The following is a 20,651-nucleotide window of genomic DNA, read 5'->3' on the forward strand; positions in this document are numbered from 1 at the left end:
GGCTTTCCTGTCTTACATTGAGGTCTTTCATCCATTTTGAGTTTATTTTTGTGTATGGTGTAAGAAAGTAGTCCAGGTTCATTTTCCTGAATGTTGCTGTCCAGTTTTCCCAGCACCAGTTGCTGAAGAGACTGTCTTTAATCCATTGTATATTCTTTCCTGCTTTGTCAAAGATTAGTTGGCCAAACAAAACTAAAAGGCAACCAACGGAATGGGAAAAGATATTTGCAAATGACACATCGGACAAAGGGCTAGTATCCAAAATCTATAAAGAGCTCATCAAACTCCACACCCGAAAAACAAATAACCCAGTGAAGAAATGGGCAGAAAACATGAATAGACACTTCTCTAAAGAAGACATCCGGATGGCCAACAGGCACATGAAAAGATGTTCAACGTCGCTCCTTATCAGGGAACTACAAATCAAAACCACACTCAGATACCACCTCACGCCAGTCAGAGTGGCCAAAATGAAGAAATCAGGAGACTATAGATGCTGGAGAGGATGTGGAGAAACAGGAACCCTCTTGCACTGTTGGTGGGAATGCAAATTGGTGCAGCCGCTCTGGAAAGCAGTGTGGAGGTTCCTCAGAAAATTAAAAATAGACCTACCCTATGACCCAGCAATAGCACTGCTAGGAATTTATCCAAGGGATACAGGAGTACTGATGCATAGGGGCACCTGTACCCCAATGTTTATAGCGGCACTCTCAACAATAGCCAAATTATGGAAAGAGCCTAAATGTCCATCAACTGATGAATGGATAAAGAAATTGTGGTTTATATACACAATGGAATACTACGTGGCAATGAGAAAAAATGAAATATGGCCTTTTGTAGCAACATGGATGGAACTGGAGAGTGTGATGCTAAGTGAAATAAGCCATACAGAGAAAGACAGATACCATATGGTTTCACTCTTATGTGGATCCTGAGAAACATAACAGAAACCCATGGGGGAGGGGAAGGAAAAAAAAAAAAAAAAAAAAAAAAAGAGGTTAGAGTGGGAGAGAGCCAAAGCATTAGAGACTGTTAAAAACTGAGAACAAACTGAGGGTTGATGGGGGGTGGGAGGGAGGGCAGGGTGGGAGGGAGGGCAGGGTGGGTGATGGGTATTGAGGAGGGCACCTTTTGGGATGAGCACTGGGTGTTGTATGGAAACCAATTTGACAGTAAATTTCATATATTAAAAAATAAAATAAAAAAAAACAAAACAAACAAAAAAAAAAAAACAAAAAAAAAACAAAGATTAGTTGGCCATACGTTTGTGGGTCCATTTCTGGGTTCTTTTTTATGTTCCATTGATGAGTATTTCTTTTTGTGCCAGTACCATACTGTCTTGATAATTACAGCTTTTTAATACAGCTTGAAGTCCAGGATTGTAATGCCTCCTGCTTTGGTTTTCTTTTTCAAGATTGCTTTGGCTATTCGGGGTCTTTTCTGGTTCCATACAAATTTTAAGATAGTTTGTTGTAACTTTGTGAAGAATGCGGTGTTATTTTGATAGGTATTGCATTGAATATGTAGATTGCTTTAGGTAGTATTGACATTTTAAAAATATTTGTTCTTTCTATTCAGGAGCATGGAATATTTTTCCATTTTTTTTGTGTCTTCTTCAATTTCTTTCATAAGCTTTCTGTAGTTTTCAGTGTATAGATTTTTTTCACCTCTTTGGTTAGATTTATTCCTAGGTATTTTATGGTTTTTGGTACAATTGTAAGTGGGATTGAGTCTTTGATTTCCCTTTCTGTTTCTTCATTGTTGGTGTATAGGAATGCAGCAGATTTCTTTGCGATGATTTTATATCCTGAGACTTTGCCGAATTCATGGATCAGTTCTAGCAGGTTTTTTGGTGGAATCTTTTGGGTTTTCCATATAGAGTATCATGTCATCTGAGAAGAATGAAAGTTTGACCTCCTCCTGTGTGATTTGCATGTCTTTTGTTTCTTTGTGTTGTCTGATTGCTGAAGCTAAAACTTCCAATACTATGTTGGATAATAATGGTGAGAGTGGACATCCCTGTCTTGTTCCTGACCTTAGGGGGAAAGCTCTCAGTTTCCCCATTGAGGATGATATTAGTGTTGAGTCTTTCGTATATGGCTTTTATGATCTCGAGGTATGATCCTTCTATCCCTACTTTCTTGAGTTTTTTTTTTTTTATCAAGAAAGGATGTTGTATTTTTTCAAATGTTTTCTCCGCATCTATTGAGAGGATCATGTGGTTCTTGTCCTTTCTTTTATTGTTTGTGATGAATCACATTGATTGTTTTGTGGATATTGAACTAGCCCTGCATCCCAGGTATAAATCCCACTTGGTTGTAGTGAATAATTTTTTTAATGTATTGTTGGATCTGGTTGGCTAATATCTTGTCGAGGATTTTTGCATCCATGTCTTGCATCAGGGAAATTGGTCTATAGTTCTCCTTTTTAGTGGGGTCTTTGGTTTTGGAATCAAGGTAATGCTGGGTTCATAGAAACGATTTGGAAGTTTTCCTTCCATTTCTATTTTTTGGAACAGCTTCAAGAGAATAGGTGTTAACTCTTCCATAAATGTTTGTTAGAATTCCCCTGGAAAGCCATCTAGCCCCGGACTCTTGTTTTTTGGGGATATTTTTGATTACTAATTTTATTTCTTTACTAATTATGGGTCTGATCAAATTTTCTATTTCTTCCTGTTTCAGTTTTAGTAGTATATATGTTTCTAGGAATTTTCCATTTCTTCCAGATTGCCCATTTATTGGTGTATAATTGCTCATAATATGCTCTTACTATTTTTTTTTATTTCTGCTGTGTTGGTGGTGATCTCTCCTGTTCCATTCTTGATTTTTTTTATTTAGGTCCTTTCCTTTTTCTTTTTGATCAAACTGGCTAGTGGTTTGCCAATTTTGTTAATTCTTTCGAAGAACCAGCTTCTGGTTTCATTGATCTGGTCTACTGTGTTTTTTTTTGGTTTCAATAGCATTGATTTCTATTCTTTATTATTTCCTGTCTTCTGCTGGTTTTGGGTTTTATTTTCTGTTCTTTTCCCAGCTCTTTAAGGCGTAAGTTTACGTTGTGTATCTGAGATCTTTCCTCCTTCTTTAGGAAGGCATGGATTGCTATATACTTTCCTCTTATGACCACCTTTGCTGCATCCCAGAGGTTTGGGGTTGTGGTGTTATTATTTTCATTGGCTTCCGTGTACTTTTTAATTTCCTCTAACTTCTTGGTTAGTCCATTCATTCTTTAATAGGATGTTCTTTAGTCTTCAAGTATTTGTTACCTTTCCAAATTTTTTCTTGTGGTTGATTTCAAGTTTCATAGCATTGTGGTCTGAAAATATGCAAGCATGATCTCAATCTTTTTGTACTTGTTGAAGACTGATTTGTGTCCCAGTATGCGATCAATTCTGGAGAATGTTCCATGTGCACTGGAGAAGAATGTATATTCTGCTGCTTTAGGATGAAAGGTTCTGAATATATCTGTTAAGTCCATCTGGTCCAGTGTGTCATGCAAAACCATTGTTTCCTTGTTTATTTTCTGATTAGAAGATCTGTCTATTGTTGTAAGTGGGGTGTTGAAGTCCCCTACTATTATGGTATTATTATCAACTGGTTTCTTCACTGGATCTTAGCCAAAAGGCCGAGAAGCGATCAACTGGTTTCTTTATGTTTGTGATTAATTGATATGTATATTTGGGTGCTTTCACATTTGGAGCATAAATGTTTATAATTGTTAGGTCTTCTTGGTGGGCAGACCCTTTAATTATGATAAAATACCCTTATTCATCTCTTGTTGCAGTCTTTATTTTAAAGTATAGATTGTCTGATATAAGTGTGGCTACTCTGGCTTTCTTTTGTCGACCATTAGCATGATAGATGGTTCTCCATCCCCTTACTTTCAATCTGAAGGTGTGTTTAAGACTAAAATGGGTCTCTTGTAAAGAGCATATAGATGGATCTTTTTTTCTTATCCATTCTGTTATCCTATGTCTTTTGATTGGAGCATTTAGTCCATTGACGTTTAGAGTAAGTACTGAAAGATATTAATTTATTGCCATTATGTTTCTTATGGAGTTGGAGTGTCTGGTGGTGTTCTTTTGTCCTTTCTAGTCTTTGTTGCTTTTGGTCTTTTTTTTTTTTTTTTTCATCTTTTCTCCACTTAGAGAGTCCCCCTTATAATTTCTTGCAGGGCTTGTTTAATGGTCACAAACTCCTTTAGTTTTTTTATCTGGGAAACTTTTTATCTCTCCTTCTATTTTGAATGACAGCCTGCTGGATAAAGAGTCCTTGGCTGCATATTTTGCTGATTCAGCACATTGAATATATCCTGCCACTCTTTTCTGGCCTGCCAAGTTTCTGTGGATAGGTCTGCTGCAAACCTGATCTGTCTTCCCTTGTAGGTTTAGGACTTTTTTTCCCCCCTTACTGCTTTCATGGTTCTTTCCTTGCCTGAGTATTTTGTGAATTTGACTTGGTGTCAATTTGACTATGGTGTGCCTTGGTGATGTTCGGTTTTTGTTGAATCTAATGGGAGTCCTCTGTGCTTCCTGGAGTGTGATGTCTGTGTCTTTCCCCAGGTTAGGAAAGTTTTCTACTCTGATTTGCTCACATAACCCTTCTACCCCTTTTTCTCTCTCTTCATCTTCTGGGACTTCTATGATTCTGATGTTGTTCCTTTTTAATGAGTTACTGATTTCTCTAATTCTCAAATCGTGCTCTTTGGCTTTAGTGTCCTTTTTTCCTGCTTCCTTATTCTCCATAGTTTTTCCTCCCCTATCACTGATTCACTGCTCTGCCTCATCCATCGTTGTTCTGGTGGCACCATTTGAGATTGCAGCTCTGTTATAGCATTTTTTATTTCATCCCAACTAGCTTTTACTTCTTTTATCTCCGCAGAAAGGGATTCTAATCTATTTTCGACCCCAGCTAGTATTCTTATTATCCCGATTCTAAATTCTGGTTCATACATCTTTCTTGTATCTATGCTGGTTAAGTCCCTGGCTGTCGTTTCTTCCTGCTCTTTGTTTTGGGGTGAATTCCTTTGTTTCATCATTTTGAAGGAAGAAAAGGAATTAATGAGGTAAAAAAATTAAAATAAAAAAATTAAAATTAAAAATTAAAAACAACACACACACACACAAATCAAATAATGATGCTAGATCCTAGGCATGTTTTGGTCTGGGTGTTGAAAGGGGCTTATAGATTAAAGAAATAAAAGGAAAAAGAAAAAAAAAGAAAATGCTTGAAAATTTGAAAAATGAATACAATGAGATAGAGTAAAATGAAACAATGGAAGTAAAATAGAGTTTAAAAAATTTACAGAAAAGTAAAAAATGTAGTAGAACAATTAAAGAAAAATATTTTTAACAAAAATTGAAAATAAAAATAAATTTTTTCTTTTTGTATTCAAGAAAAAGAAAAGAAACGTAAAAGAAAAAAAAATTGAATAGATGGACCAGCGAAGAGACTGAAACACGATTGAAATTACATCTTTTTCTCCTAGAAGTCAAAGTATGAAGCACTTTATAGTACATAAACTAAGCAGGTGAGAGACTTGTGGTGTTCCTCAAGAGCGAGGTTGGTCCAGTGGGCGGGTCTTAGTGTAATGGCTTCATTCCCCACTAGATGGTGCTGCTTAGCTTACTGGGGTGGATTGTTGTGGTGCTTGTAAGTTTGTTTGCATATATGCGGGAGGGGTGAAAATGGCATCACCCAGCTACCCAGTCTATAGCATCGGAACTCTGTTCTCCCTGAGCAGCAATCGTGCACCCATCTTTAGTCTCTGGCTTCCATCCACTCCCTGCTTTTACACTGCCCATGACCAAGCCATCAGGTTGTCAGGCAGCACCTTCCTGACTGAGTTTTATCTCAGATGTGGCTGTTTTTCCCAACCCCTTACTTCTGAGGGACCACGGCTTTGACCTGTTCTGCCCCTCTGTAGGACGGTCTCACTGAGCAATGGCCAGTGCCGGCTGCACCCAAGAACATTCGCAGGACCATGCTGTTGCTGATGCCCAGAGACTGTGGCTGGGTGCCAGTACGCCCCAGAAAAAGTTTGCACGATCCTATAGGAGCAGTGTTTTAAGGATTATGCAAAATCACAACACACATCTGGCACCAGGCTTCACCCTTAATGGCCTTGTTCTAGCACCAGTGAATGTAGTTGTTCCCCAGGGTCCACTGGGGCCTTTGCCTGTGGGGCTGCTGCACAGCCTCTACCAAATGTCCTCCCAGCAGGGGAGCCGCCTCTCCTCGTGTGGCCCAAGGACCCCTGGAGTTCACTCCGCTCCTGGGGATTCACCCTTCTCACCAGAACACCACAAGGTATTGAGCTGCAGAGTTTCAGACTCTGTGCTCCCCCTGTTTATAAAGTCTTAATGGAATTTAAACTCTATTCTTTCACCTTTCTCCCTTTTTCGTTCAGTCCTTGCAGATGTTTCCACTTTTCCACTTTATCTCATACTGCTTTTGGGGGGGGTGCTTTTCCCACACTCTCCACCTGTCTCTGTCCTCTCTCTGCAAGCAAAAACAGCTCCCTGTCCTCTGCGGCTTCTCTCTCCCCCATTTCACCTCTCCGTGCCACATACCTGTTGAGTTCTGTGGTTCAGGTTTTACAGATTGTTGTGTTCATCCTCAAATCAATTTTCTAGGTGTGAAGGATGGTTTAGTGTTGATCTGGCTGTATTTAATGGATGAAAAACATAAGAAAAACTTCCATGCTGTTCTGCCATCTTGGCTCCTCTCTTATTTTTTTAAATTTAAATTCAAGTTAGTTAAAATACAGTGTAGTCTTGGCTTTAGGAGTAGAACCCAGTGATTCATCTCTTACATATGACACCCAGTGCTCATTCCAAAAAGTGCCCTCCTTAATCACCATTTACATCTCCCCAGCTACCTCCCCTCCAGCAACCCTCAGTTTTTTCTCTGTATTTAAGAGTCTCTTATGGTTCGCCCCACCTCTGTTTTTATCTTCTCTTCCTTCCCTTCCCCTATGTTATCTGTTGTTTCTCAAATTCCACATATGAGTGAAATCATATATTTGTCTTTCTCTGACTTATTTAGCTTAGCATAATACCCTCTAGTTCCATACTTGTTGTTACAAATGGCAAGAGTTCATTCTTTTCATGGCCAAGTAGTGTTCCGTGTGTGTGTGTGTGTGTGTGTGTGTGTGTGTGCGTGTGTGTATTACATCTTCTTTATACATTCATCAGTTAATGGACATTTTCCAATAAACTTGCATTACTCTAATGATAAGATTAATAATGAATGATATTGAACATACTGCTGATTTTAATAAAATGACCATTGCAAACAACTAGTGATTGAGCAACTCAGTCACTTCCCTTAGGGAGTCCTTAGAACAGTACGTTCCAATTACCCATTGCTGTCTAACAACTCCAACCCCTCCAAAAAGAACCCTTAGTGATAGAAAACAACCATCATTTTGTTATGCTCACAGTTTTGTGGATTATAAACTTGGGATAGGCATAGTGAGGGTTGCTTATCTGCATCCTGATGACTGGAGTCTCAGCTGGGCTACTCAAAAGGCAAGAGATGGTTGAGACAGCCCCACTGGAGTTATATGCCCAGGGTTCTAGCTATAGGCTGAGTTCCTTGCCTTTTCTACATGTTGTGTCTGGTGGAGTTGGAATGTTCAAGAGAGCTCCTTCAGTCCCATATTTGGTATTTGGTCAGCCATCTCTCTCTCTCTCTCTCTCTCCCCCTCTCCCTATCTCCCTCTCTCTTTTCAAGGCTTTTCCATATGTCAAGCTTGAAGAGCAAGGCAGTCTCAGAATAGTCAGATTTCTTATTTGTTGGCTGACTTCACTCAGAGTAAACATTCTAAGAGGTACAAGCTGCAAGCCTTCTTATGACCTAATCTTGGAAGACTCAGAATGTCCCTTATGTTGCATTTAATTATTTGAGCAAGCCACTGAAGCCAGCTGAGATTCTAAGGGAAGAGGATTACTGCTCAAAAAATTTGTGGCAATCTTTAATCTATCACATTTCATTCTCTGGACATGAATTATTTACAATCCTCCCACATGCAAAATACACTCACTCTTTCCCAAAATGCCCAGCCAAATTATATCATATTGCAATATTGGGTGTCAAGGATTGCTTCACTGGAATCAGATTTGGGTTTGTGAGTCTCCTTGTGTGTGAATCATTGAGTATAGTTCCTTGAGTACAAATTATTATTGATATGAAAACTTGTGAACTACAGAAAAAAACTATTTATTCCCTCCCCTACACAATATGCAATGGTGAGAAAGGCACAGTATAACCGGAGTATAAACACTTCCATCCCCCAAGGAGGGGGGCTTTGGAGAACATATAGCAATCAGTTGTGCAGAGAAAACCAGCCAGGTACATGTCATCAGTTCTTTTTCCTGGGACAGGAAATGTTATGGAATGAATGTGTTTGTCCTTCAAAATTCGTATGTTAAAATGCTAACCCCCAATGGGATGGTATTGGGAGGTGAGGCCTTTGGGAGATAATTAGGTCATGAGAGTGGAACCCTCAGGAATGGGATTAGTTCACCTAGACAGCTCTCTCATCCATTCTGCCATGTGAAGACACAGCAAGAGGTCTGCTACCAGGGAGAGAGCTCCCACTCTACAATGCTGGCACCCTGATCTCAGACTTCTAACCTCCAGAACTATGAGAAATAAATTTATGTTTATATGCCACTCAGTCTATGATATGTTGTTATAGCAGCCTGAGATAACTAAGATAAGAAATATTCCTTGATTGAGGTTTAGTGTTGCTTCCTGGGAATAACTCCTATTCTAGAAATTGTTTCCATTTTATAAGCAAAGTGGAAAGAATCAAGCTTTTTTGGGTTTGAATTCTGACTTTATATTTACTAGCTATGTGACTATATAATTTATTTTATCTCTCTGAACCTCAAGTTCATTATCTATAAAAAGCATATAGTAATACCAACTTACAATATCATTATGGAGATTACATGAACTAATCTGTGTACTTAGCCTGGTACCTGGCACCAAACAACTGCCAATTTTCATCTTTTTGTGATGTTAGTTTAGACAGTGGCAAAATTGTCACAGGCCTTGAGAAGACCACAGGAACTCCCCCATACAGAGGCCATTATAGAGGAATCTCCTATAGAATTATAGAGCAGTGACTTGGAGCATGTCCCACAGAATTGTTGAATAGTGGACTTCTATTGCAGAAAGGAAGTTTGAAAGAATCTAGTTAGCTCAGTTAGAATAATAATAGCAATAATAATAATAATAATAATGAAGCTTTCAGAAATTATCATGTTTTTTGAGGTCACTTACTGAATGCTATTCTTTAGCCTCAAGTGGCATTGTTTGTTTCATGTTCTATAATATTCAGTATGGCTTTATTCTTCCATCTCCTATAACGAAGCTACTGTGAACAGAATTTCAAGTGTAGAGAGTGGCACCAACATTTGACCTAACCTGGCTAACATGTTTGACCCTGCCATATGGTTCAGAGTTGAGCAGTTGTTCAGAAGTTTTCATAGTCCAAAGTAGTTGGCTGAGATCAATGATAGCAGGATGTTATGTTTAATATCAGCAACTGAGTGGAGGAGAGGAGGCACACCAGATTAGTGTGGCTCCACAGTTTTGTAACACAGTCCTCCATGAAAAGACAATGAGATGTGACCTCAAGCACAATGTTTGGATCAGTATACCAGGAGATTTAAGGAAATTCCATTGCACATAAATATAAATACTCATGGATAACAAATGAAAACGAAAACCTGAAAAATATATTCCAAGTTTAATGATGACTAGTTTTACTATAAGCATACCATCCCCCTCACCTTTTTTTTCTTCTGGAACTGTACCCAGAGAGACAAATAGGTAGTCAGCAAGTGCAGCAGGCAACATCAGTGCTCCACCCATATGCCTTCAATTTATTTACTACATCACTTCCCATCTCCTTGCCATATTCATGCACTCTGGTTCCCCCTGTGCTTTCACTTCTAATATCCAGCACCGGGATCTCTCTTTGGAGGACCTTCCTACAGGCCACTGCCTATTTTTCTAGAATGTTCCAAGAGCTAATGTATTTGGGAATTTACATCCCCTCACTGATGGCTGAGTTGTGCAGGAATGCAGTACTCTAAGAATAACTCTGAGGAGCAATCTCTACTATCTCTAGAAATCTCTGCATGGTTAGGCCACTTTCCGTGGGAGTTTCCTTGATACCTGACCTTTGGTTGACCTCCTCCTTTTCTTCACAATCCCACTCCCCCATTGACCCTCCAGTTTCTCCAGGGAATACTTTCTATTAAATCATTTTCACATAAATCTTCATGTCAGGGTCTGCTTCTAGGAAACCTACCCTTCAAATAGGATAGGAGATGTCAAAATTATCTTTGAAAATTGATTGTATTTCCCATAGGTATTAGATGCATGGCTTATGTATAAAATCCTAAAAAGTGATTTTGCACATTAAACTTTGGGAACCACTAAAGTATATTAAGCAAGGAATAAAGTAAGATTCTACATAGAGATTTCTGGGTCCTTAAGATAGTTTGCAAACTTCAGACAGTAAATGTAGATACATGGAGAATTCTAAAGCAGAATATATTCTGCCTCACTATATAGTTTATTTCATTATGTTTAAACATTAAGCCTTTATGCCTTGAATACGTATTAATAGTTTTGTTTATTGTTATTGGTTGGAGGGTTGAATAAGATTATATGTGGAGATCAGGTTCTAAAGTCAGCAGGAAACTTAAATGCATGTACAACAATGAAGTTAACCTGTGTCTTTTAAAATTCATTTATTAAAAGCATATGTATTGGCCAAATTCTATGTATCATATATTATTTGTGTTATTCTAAACACTGGGAATATGGCAGTAAACAAAACAAATTTATGCCTTCATGAAGCTTACATTCTAGTAGGAGGAGAGAAAACAAACAAGTTATTATATAATATATAATATGTCAGATGGAGAGACACACTATGGAGAAAAATAAACCAGGGTTAGTTGGCTAGGGAGTGGCAGGGTGGGGGTATTGCTTTATTTGGGTAGTCAGGGGAGCCTCACTGATAAGGCAATATTTGAACAGAGACCTAAAGGAAGTAAGGAGGTCACCATGCTGCTATCTGGTAAAAAATCATTCTAGGTAGAGGGAGCAGTGTGGTGGACATAGGTCCCCTGCTGGGGAATGTAGTTAAATACAGTCTTGCCACCACCCTCTGAACCCACCACCACATTCACATGGAGGCCATACTTCCCCAAGTCTCTCCCCTAGCTAGTAACTGAGCAGAATGGGGTTCTAATTCAGGACTATTCCACCTCCCACAGGCAACGGTGGCTCATAGACACCCCACTGGCCTGCCAGAACCCCCATTAGGACTGCACTGCAGTGTGAAACCTACCTATGCAATCCTCTTTCCTTACGCTCCCCATTATAGGTGTCAGATCGGCACTGTGGTCAAAGGCCCTTTCCATCTTCTCCCCACCCATTCCCTTATCTTTTCCCCACATTTCCCCTCAATACATTTCTTGCATTGCTAATTTCATCTTGGCATCTGCTTCTTGGAGGGCTCAAACTAACACAAACAGAAAATGCAAAGGACTGAGGCAGGAGCATGCTGATATGATCGAGAAACATGAAAATTAGCATGTCAGGAACAGAATTAGAGAGGAGGAGAGTGATGGGGAATATGGACAGACACAGAGCAAGAGACCAAATCGTGAGGGTCTGGCAGGCACCATAAGGACCTAGAGTTTTATTCTTTGTAATACAGGGACACCTTTGGAAGATTCTGAGCAGTGGAGAATGTGAGCTAACATTCTATCATTTATCTGTCTATCTATCTATCTATCTATCTATCTATCATCTATCTATCTTAAAGTTTATTTATTTTGAGAGAGAGTATGAGCAGGGGCAGAGAAGAGAGAGAGGGAGAGAGAGAACACCAAACACAGGCTCCTTGCTATCAGCAAAAGAATCCAACATGGGGCTCAATATCATGACCATGAGATCATGACTTGAGCTGAAATCAAGAGTCAGATGCTTAACAGACTGAGGCACCCAGGAGGCCCGATCTATCATTTCAAAAGGACCCTTGTCACTGCTGCTTTGAGAGCAGATGATTGGAGGAAAGGGCAGAAGCAGGGAGACCAGCTTGGGGGCCACTGAAGAATCCAGATGAGAAATGGTGTTTGAAGGAGGTGGGTAGTGGGGGAAGTAGGGAGCAAGTGGATGAATTCTAAATGCATTTGAAGACAGAGCCAGCAGGACTTGCTGATGGTTGAGCCTGAGGTATGACAGAAAGAAAAGCCAAAGATAATACTGAGATTTTTGGCCTGTGCAAATGGATTTAGCATTTACTGAGACAGGGAAGACTGGATATTATGAAATATCATTACAGATTTTCTAGTTTAAATAGGTTTCTCCTGCCTGTGTGCTGCCAATGATGCTTCATTGATGTTTCTACTTCATTACAAATCATATTCCTTATATCATGGTTGCAGCTGCTACTATTGCTACCTATCAATTAATGCGTACTTGGTGCCTGCTACACAAACCATTATAGATAAAATCTTTATATATTTCTTTATATATATATTTCCCACATCTCTCATTTAAACCTTACAACAACCTCATGAGATTAGCTCCAGGTTGGTTTTCTGCTTTGCTTTGTTTTGGCCTAGGTTTATGTAGAGAGTTAGTGCCAGGCTCAGAACTGAATCCAGGATGGTGTGATTCTAATGCTGTGCTCTTCATTATTCCATGTGCTTCCTTTTGACCCATGTGGCTCTTCGGTAGCTGTTTTGTGCTCACCACTGTCTCCATACCAGTCCATATGCTTCCTAACAAGTTGGTATTGAAATCAGCTTTGTATATGCTACTTCAACTACTAAGTTTCCCTGCGTAGACTAGGTTTGATAATTCTTGGTGGCATTTTGTGACTTGTATGTCTCTGACCATTGGCTTGATAATATCCAGTGGCTTCTGTGGTTGTCCCTTACCTGCCTGACACTACATGGTCCCATTCAAAACTTCTGCCTGATTTTCAGTACTTGGTCATTGGACTCAATCTCCCTCTCATCTCTGGGCTACTCTGTACCAGAAACTTCAGGGAGAAGACCCGGCCTGAAATTTCTGGCCCTGACACCTCATTTCTGATGCTACTCATGATTCCAATGTCCTGGTTAGAAAGAGATTTAGAGACATTTAATTCTTTGCTTATGCATTCCCTTTCCCTGAATATCTGAAGCTCCCTTTCAGCTAGCTGAGTTAGTTATAACTTGAGAACACTTATGGTATTTGACATATATGAATTATATAAGCAGGTTGGGTTTCTGCTGCAAAAGAAAAGCCAGAACAGTGAAAAATTGACTAATTGCAGACACACTTTTTCCTATCCATTCACAATCTTTTATATAAACTTGAACATTAACTCCTTATTATTTGGCAACAACAAAGTGCACTTGCAAAGACTCAGCTTCAAAATGGCCAGCACTTTCTGACATCCTCCAGCTAATAATAACTCTGGACTATGGACATCTGATCAGAATTAATTGCAGCAGACTGGAGTCCTGCAAATGTTAAAATGTCTTTAGTTTTACAGACCAATAGATGTTACAGTTCAGCAGTTCTGCATTATTAGTAAGCTTCTTGAATCTTGAGGGAGGGAGCCCAACAAACCGTTGTAACCTTTATAAATTAAATGAGAATTAGTGCCTGTGCTTGTTGACAGTATCAAGAACAAGGATGCAGAATAAAAATAACACCTTTTTTTATATCTACCAAACAATTTAATATAAAAAGCTCGATTTGCCTGAGCAAAAATAAAGCAGTCAGCTAAATATAAAGTATTCATCATATGCAGGGGAAATATCTGACATGTTTAGGGAGTAGACTGATAGACAAAGAGAAAGAAACCCTAATAAAAAGGTCAGAATGTAATTTAAGAGGTTAATGGTTAGACCATGATAGCCAAGAAAACATTAGTCTCCAAATCAAGGTGAAAGTCTGTGACTTTCTAAAGGTCCTATCTAAACTCCTAAAGGACCAAGAGACTGGGATTTCTACATGTCACTTGTTCTTCCTGTGTTACATGTTCCCATTAACAAGTGGAACAGCTTTATTATTGAGGACAAATAATAAAAATGGATGCATAGAGTTTGGGTAGATGGTCAAAATTTAAAATAAGCTACCTATAGCTGTGATAGGGTATATGGTGGTATATGGGAGGGAATAATAGGTGGACATGAGAGAGAAACTCAAGAGACTTTTCATGCATTAACTATGGCATGACTATGGCAGACTATGGCAAAAAACAAGAAGTAGTTTTTGAAAACTGTTAGATTGGATTGGCAGAAATGAAATAATCTATTATTTTCATTAGCAACAAAGAGCATTCATCCCAATATATACCTGTTGACTAACTTGTGCTTAGTGTCTCAGAGACAATAAGACATTCATATTGATTTTTCATTCATTCTGCATCATTTATTATGCACCATCCATATATTAAGTATTGTGTTAGAACACTAGGCCAAAGCTGGCAAGTCCTAGAACCTAGTGCCACCACATGCCCATTGTTCCCATAACAGACATCACCAATCAGCCACAACACTGGTATCACCAATCAACCACAACACTAGTTCCATTGCTTCTGATTATGGTCTCAGAGTCTTTTTCAGCACAGATATGGACCTTTGCTATTAGCACAGACCACACAGAGGTTACTGCAATAAAATGAGGTAGCAAAGAGTGAGAACTAGAATGAAATTAGAATGGTGAGGATAGGGAAATGAATACATTTGAAAGACACTAAAAGGGTAAAAGAGACAGGACATTGTCAGTGATTGGATGCTGGCTGGGGATGAAATTTGCTGGGGCAAAATTAATAATGACACCAAGGTTTCTAGCTTGCTCAACTGGGTAGACAAAACACCATTTATTGAGATGTTTGAGGGAGAGGAACATCTGTAGGGGGAAAAATAAGCTTTAAATATTTTGAGTTTTAGTTTCCTGTGGGTCATCCAAATAGAAATTAAGAAATTGGATATTTGAGTCTGTAATTCAGATGCATGATCAAAAATAATGAATGAGGAGACAGTTTAGAGGGTTGTTGTAACACATGGATACTGGAGTCCCATTATCTGGGTTTGAGTCTTCATTCCACACGGTGCTAGCCGTATGACCTTGGTGAAGTTCCTTAGTATACCTTAACCTTGAGATTTTTCATGGTTAGCATAGAGATAATTATAGTATCTATCTTAGAGGATCATCTTGAAGATGAAATGAATGCTGGCAACACACAGTGAGCACCATATGAATACTAGCTCTTATTTTTGTTGTCATTACATCTAAACAGTGCTAAATATTTGTAGAATGAATGAATCCATGGGGTAACCCAGAGAAAGTTTAGAGAATGAGAAGACAAGAGGAATAAAAAATAAACTTGGGTTTATTATACCTTAATGAGTTGGTAATCTAGTTGTATGAAAATTCAAATGCCTTGATATGTCCATGAGTGAACAAAGAAAGAGTCCAAATCCAAATGGTAATTCTTATCAGAACACAGAAAAGAAATTCAGCGTGACAGGCCAGAAGACTATTTGAGGACAAAATGAGGCAGCTAACCTTGAACTAGGTAGGTCCTTCTAGAGGGACAGTTCTGTCCAAAAAGCAAGTGTTGGCTAGCCAAATACCCACAGTTGGTTAAAAGGCAAGATAAGGAAGCAAGACACAAGGTTTCATTGATAACACTGGTTGGCAGAGTTGCGGCAAGCAGTATAGTGGCCAAAGCAGTTATTTCCATGTCGCTGGAAATAACAACATGAATTCATAAATTTGGTGTACTCCCACGACAAACATGCTCCTGAAAAGGTATACAAGGATCACAGCATTGTAAATCTGTGTTTTGCAACATATTGTGTTGTTGTGATCTATGTTATTAGTTACTCATATAACTGGACTGGCAGGGCTTATAGAAACCAGTGCTAGTGAATGACACCCCATCCCACAGGTTCTCAAGTGAACCACCACCACCCCGCCCCCACCCCAGGTCATCCTTGATTCCTCTCTTTGCTCTTCACTCCCTGAATTAATTAAGAGTACTCTTGACTCTAAGTTTCAAGGACATCTTACATCCATTATCGTTTTTACATCTCCACTCCTATTCCTGATGCCAAACAGAATCTTCTCTCACCTGGGTGACCTGCAGTAGCCAGCAGTCTCTCTGCTTCTCCCTATAATCCATTCTCCAAATCAAGCCATGTAACTCCTCAGCTTAAAGTAAAGCCCAAATTTGTATGGGTTTTGTATGACCTATAAAGCTTTGTATCACCTGACCCCTGCCTACTTCTTTCATTTTGTCCTTCTTCCCATCTTCTTTTTTTAATTTTAATTTTATTTGAGAGAGAGAGAGAGAGAGAGAGAGAGAGCAAGTGAGCAGGGAAGGAGGAGGAGGAGGAGGAGAAAGAGGAGGGGAGAGGGAATTCCAAGTAGTCTCTATGTCTGATATGGGGCTAGATCCCATGATCCTAGGATCATGACCTGAGCTGAAATCAAGAATCAGACACTCAATCTACTGGGCCACCCAGGTGCCCCCCTCCCTTCCCATCTTCTAATATGCTTTAGCTTCACTGGCCTTCTTACTCTTCTCAAATACACCAATCTCTTTCTCGACTGAAGGCCTTTACATCACCTGCTCTTCCTTCAGGTCCTGTAGACTTTCAGAAGTCTGATCCCTTCTAATCACTGGGTTTCTCATTTCAAGTATGTTCCCCTCAGGGAGCATGTTACAGACGCTCTGTACATCCCCATTTCTCTGGTCACTTTCTAAGAAATCCTGTTCAATTGTCTTCACTGCCATTTTCTGATATTTTCACCTTGCTTTATTTGCAACTTTTTTGTTATTGTCACCCCCACTAGAATATAATTTCCACAGTAGCAGAGACCAGGGCTGGCCAGCTTATCCACTGGATACAGTAGGCACAGTGCCTTGAACCGGTGATACTTTTGGGGCCCATGAAAATGTTTTAATTTCTTTAAAAATTAGGGGAAATGGGCATAATAACTCCAATGAATATGAAATAAGGAATCCAGGCTGGATTAAATTTGTTTTTAAATATAGTCATAAAATACAATTTTTAATATTAAAAAAAATTTATTGTCAGTTTGAGAGAGAGAGACAGGGAAAGCAAGCACGAGTGGCAGAGGGGCAAAGAGAGAGAGAGAGAAAGAGAAGGAGACACAGAATCCAAACCAGGCTCCAGCCTCTGTGAGGCTCCAGGCGCTAAGCTGTCAGCACAGAGCCTGACCTGGGGCTCGAACTCATGGACCATGAGATCATGACCTGAGCTGAAGTTGGACGCCTAACCCACTGAGCCAACCATATGCCCCTAATATTTTTATGGTTGAAGGAGTCCATGAAAGTCATAGGTAGCCATGATGGGGACTTTGTCAGTCTTGTTCATGGCAGTGACTCCAGCACCTAGAACTATACTGGGCACAGAGCAAGCTCTCAAAATGACTTTGTTGTTCAGATAAATTTAAGTAGCTTGATAACTTTGGAGTCTGGCCTAAAAGAACCCAGGTTGTGTGTATATACACATGTGCATGTAGGTGCATGTGGTCATGTGTGTTGGACATATTCTTTTTGTCCCCTACGTCCACTGTCTGCCCTTGTCTACTTGGCTCTGGGAATGAGGAAGCTGATTTCTATGTATTCCTATGGTTTCAGATTGAGTTCAGCCAAGGGGCAGCGCCAGCAGGAGATCTGAGAATGGGACAGTGAGGTCTCAGGATTTATTCCTGGGGTGCCCTCTCTGCTGAAGAGTCAAAATGGACCTCCTTCCCCCATTACCCTAATGACCGCTGATAATAATGATAATAATAATAATGATAGTACTAATTAGTATTTACTGAGATTAAATCTGGTGTCAATATTTTTATGTAGCAAAATGATATGATAGCATGATTGACAGCCTTTATTTTATAGTTGAGTTTTGCAGCACAAAAATGTACTGCATCTGTGTCCTCAAAGGTCTCTCTTGATCATTTGACATTCATATGTTCTCTTCCGATGTGCCTTTTCTCTCTCCATGCTTGTAAGCTTTTCCTTCTTTTGTTAGTAGGTCTAGCTTTATTATGTCTTCACTTGTCAATTGATGTAGTACGTGATTGAGCAACTTTCCAATATCACTGTCATTAACTTTATGAAATATTGACTCTTATGCAGTCTATGTGATTTCATGAGCAATGTGTTTGCTCTCTGGTTCCCCTGAACTTAGCCCAATTACTGTGTCATGATGTGAGCCTTTAGTATTAAGTGGTCCTTGTTTCTGCAGGAATGGCTAGCATCCTGTTTCCCAAACTTCTATTACAAAAGAATCCACATAGCACTTAAAAAACACTTTGGTTCCTATAGGAAAAGTTTTGGTTTTTTCATGATAAAAGTAGATACATGGTAAAGCCTAAGTTCTTGCAATAAGCAAAAGACTATGTGGTTCCTGGTTTCTATGGCATAAAGAGTATGTTTCCACTTTGTTGGCTGCTCTTTGTTCTTCCCTTTTTTCTTTTTACTTCTGTCGTTTTCTGCAGAAGAATCAAAATTTCAAAATATACAAAATCTAAAGCTAAGATCTTGAAGTCATTTTAAAGATAAGTGATGGATAATTAAATGAGACAATATATATAAATGTACTTTTAAAAGTATCTAAAATTAATTACTCAGGTAAATTTGGTTTTAATATATAATCAGTATTAGCCCTAATGGCTAAGTTCATTATAATAATCAGTATATAAATTTCCTGGTAATATGACAAGTGCTTGGAAGTACATCTCATAAATTATTAGTAAAATGTGAGATAACTAACATTCATTTTTACATTTATTTTAGACAAAGATTTTTGTCATATTTCTAAGTAGCTCACAGCTATATAGGTAAGTTCTTTTGATTTCTTCATTTTATCAGCTCTCAAAATGGCAGTAATATTTTATAATGTTCCCAAAATATTTGCTTTGCTAAACCATATAAATTATATCTCATGCCTAATCATTAGCACATCATCATAGTGAAATTTAGATAATAGTTGGAGGCATCAACATTTAATTATGAGTTACGATTTTCATGATATTCTTACATGAGTGTTTCATCAATAGCTCTGGTCTGACAAAGCCAAGTTTGACCCTTTATATTATCTGCTTTCCCTCCTCCAGGGTACTCCTTCAGTATAATGGCACTCTGATTTTTGCAGTAACTTAGGGCAAACATTTCTAGGTCATCTTCCATTTGTTCCTCTACTGCCATCTCCACCCCTCTTCCTCCTCCTTCCCCCAGTCCTCCATCTAAGAAATCATCTGATCCTGTTGCTTTTTTCCAGAAGGGGAACAGGGAGGAAGATGTCTGACAGGGAGCTGTAGAGAGACATGGCATATTTGAAAACCGACGCTCAGTGCTGACAGGATACTGACTGAATCTTGGGGGAGAGCAGTGGTGGGAGATCAGCATGTTGAGGAAGATCCTGTAATGCCTTCAAGGTCTTGCTTAGGAATTTGGATTTTATACCTTACTCAGAGGGAAGTCACTGGGAAACAACAACAATAACAACAGAAAAATGTAGGATTGGAGATTAGCATGGTAAGTGCAATGAAAGGAAGGTGAGGAAGTTTCACGTGCTGATAAAAGAGTGATTGACAGGAAAACAGGGAACAGGGGCTCATCAGGGAAGGAACTAAAGCTGAAGATTGAGGGAGGGGGTGGGTCATACCAGGAGAGAAAGGAGTGATGCCAGAGAGCAGTATAGAAAGAATGAAGAAGCAGAGCAAGTAGAGGATGTAAGGTGGTGGTCAGAGGGAAATTTCAGACTTAGAGGTTTGAAAAGAGTATGATCCTGAGAGTCACTTATGTCAGGTCCACAGTGAATACCTTTGAAATAGATGAGGGGCAAGAAACTGGGAGGCGAGGGCTTTGGTGGTGGTCATTATGGAGGCTATTGTTATTACAAGAATGGATGGCAGTGTTCAGAGTGGAAAGGAAATTTTCAACATATGGAGGAGTATGAAGTGGATGTTGGTGGATGCTGGGAATGGGGCAAAGCGGAAGAGCTTATCAGTTAAGAGCACCAGCTGGGTTTGAATCCTGGCTCCACCACTTTCTGTTTGTGTGGCCCTGGGAAAGTTAGGTTCGTACCTTTGTTTCTTCATTTGGAAAATAGAGATGATAGCAATAATAACTTCCACAAGGTCATTATCAATATTACACAAGATAAAGCATTAAAGCTCTCAGAAAAGTGCCAAGCTCACAGTGGGTGCCCAGTCAATATTAGCCATTATAACTCAGAGGTAGAGAAGTAAAAGTTGTTTTTGGCCTTGGAAGGAGGCAGGAAAATATTGGCTCTCCTTCCTGATGAGGGCAAGAAAAAAAAGTGCCTGGGAGAAAAATATGTCCATATTTAAAAAACAAACTTATATAAAAAAAGCCCTATCTTCATGTACAATAAATGTCATTGAGAATTTAAGGTAGCTTCTTGGCAATGGACTGAACTTCTGGCGATCTCTGGGGAATGACAGCTGTCCAGAGGATCTGACTCATGGCCAGGACAATGGACAACAGTGATGAGAGAGGCAGAGGGGTGAGATATAGAGATAAGAGACAGAATGGCTACTCAGCCTTGGAATTTCAAA

At 39.3% G+C, this 20,651-nt stretch overlaps 1 long non-coding RNA gene across 5 annotated transcripts in view; it reads left to right on the plus strand.

The window, feature by feature from the left end:
- Positions 1–20,651, plus strand: part of LOC132678708 (uncharacterized) — a 234,296-nt gene that overhangs the window by 202,954 nt on the left and 10,691 nt on the right. For 4 of the 5 annotated variants that reach the window (XR_014137258.1, XR_014137256.1, XR_014137259.1 and 1 more), the window contains one exon: positions 5,393–5,526. This is a non-coding gene — a long non-coding RNA (uncharacterized LOC132678708). Of the gene's footprint in view, positions 1–5,392; positions 5,527–18,864; positions 18,909–20,651 lie in introns of those variants that run through there. The other variant, XR_014137260.1, reaches the window with a different exon arrangement.

Source organism: Panthera onca, chromosome A2 (assembly GCF_046562875.1).
Source record: "Panthera onca isolate mPanOnc1 chromosome A2, mPanOnc1 haplotype 2, whole genome shotgun sequence".
NCBI lineage: Eukaryota > Metazoa > Chordata > Mammalia > Carnivora > Felidae > Panthera > Panthera onca.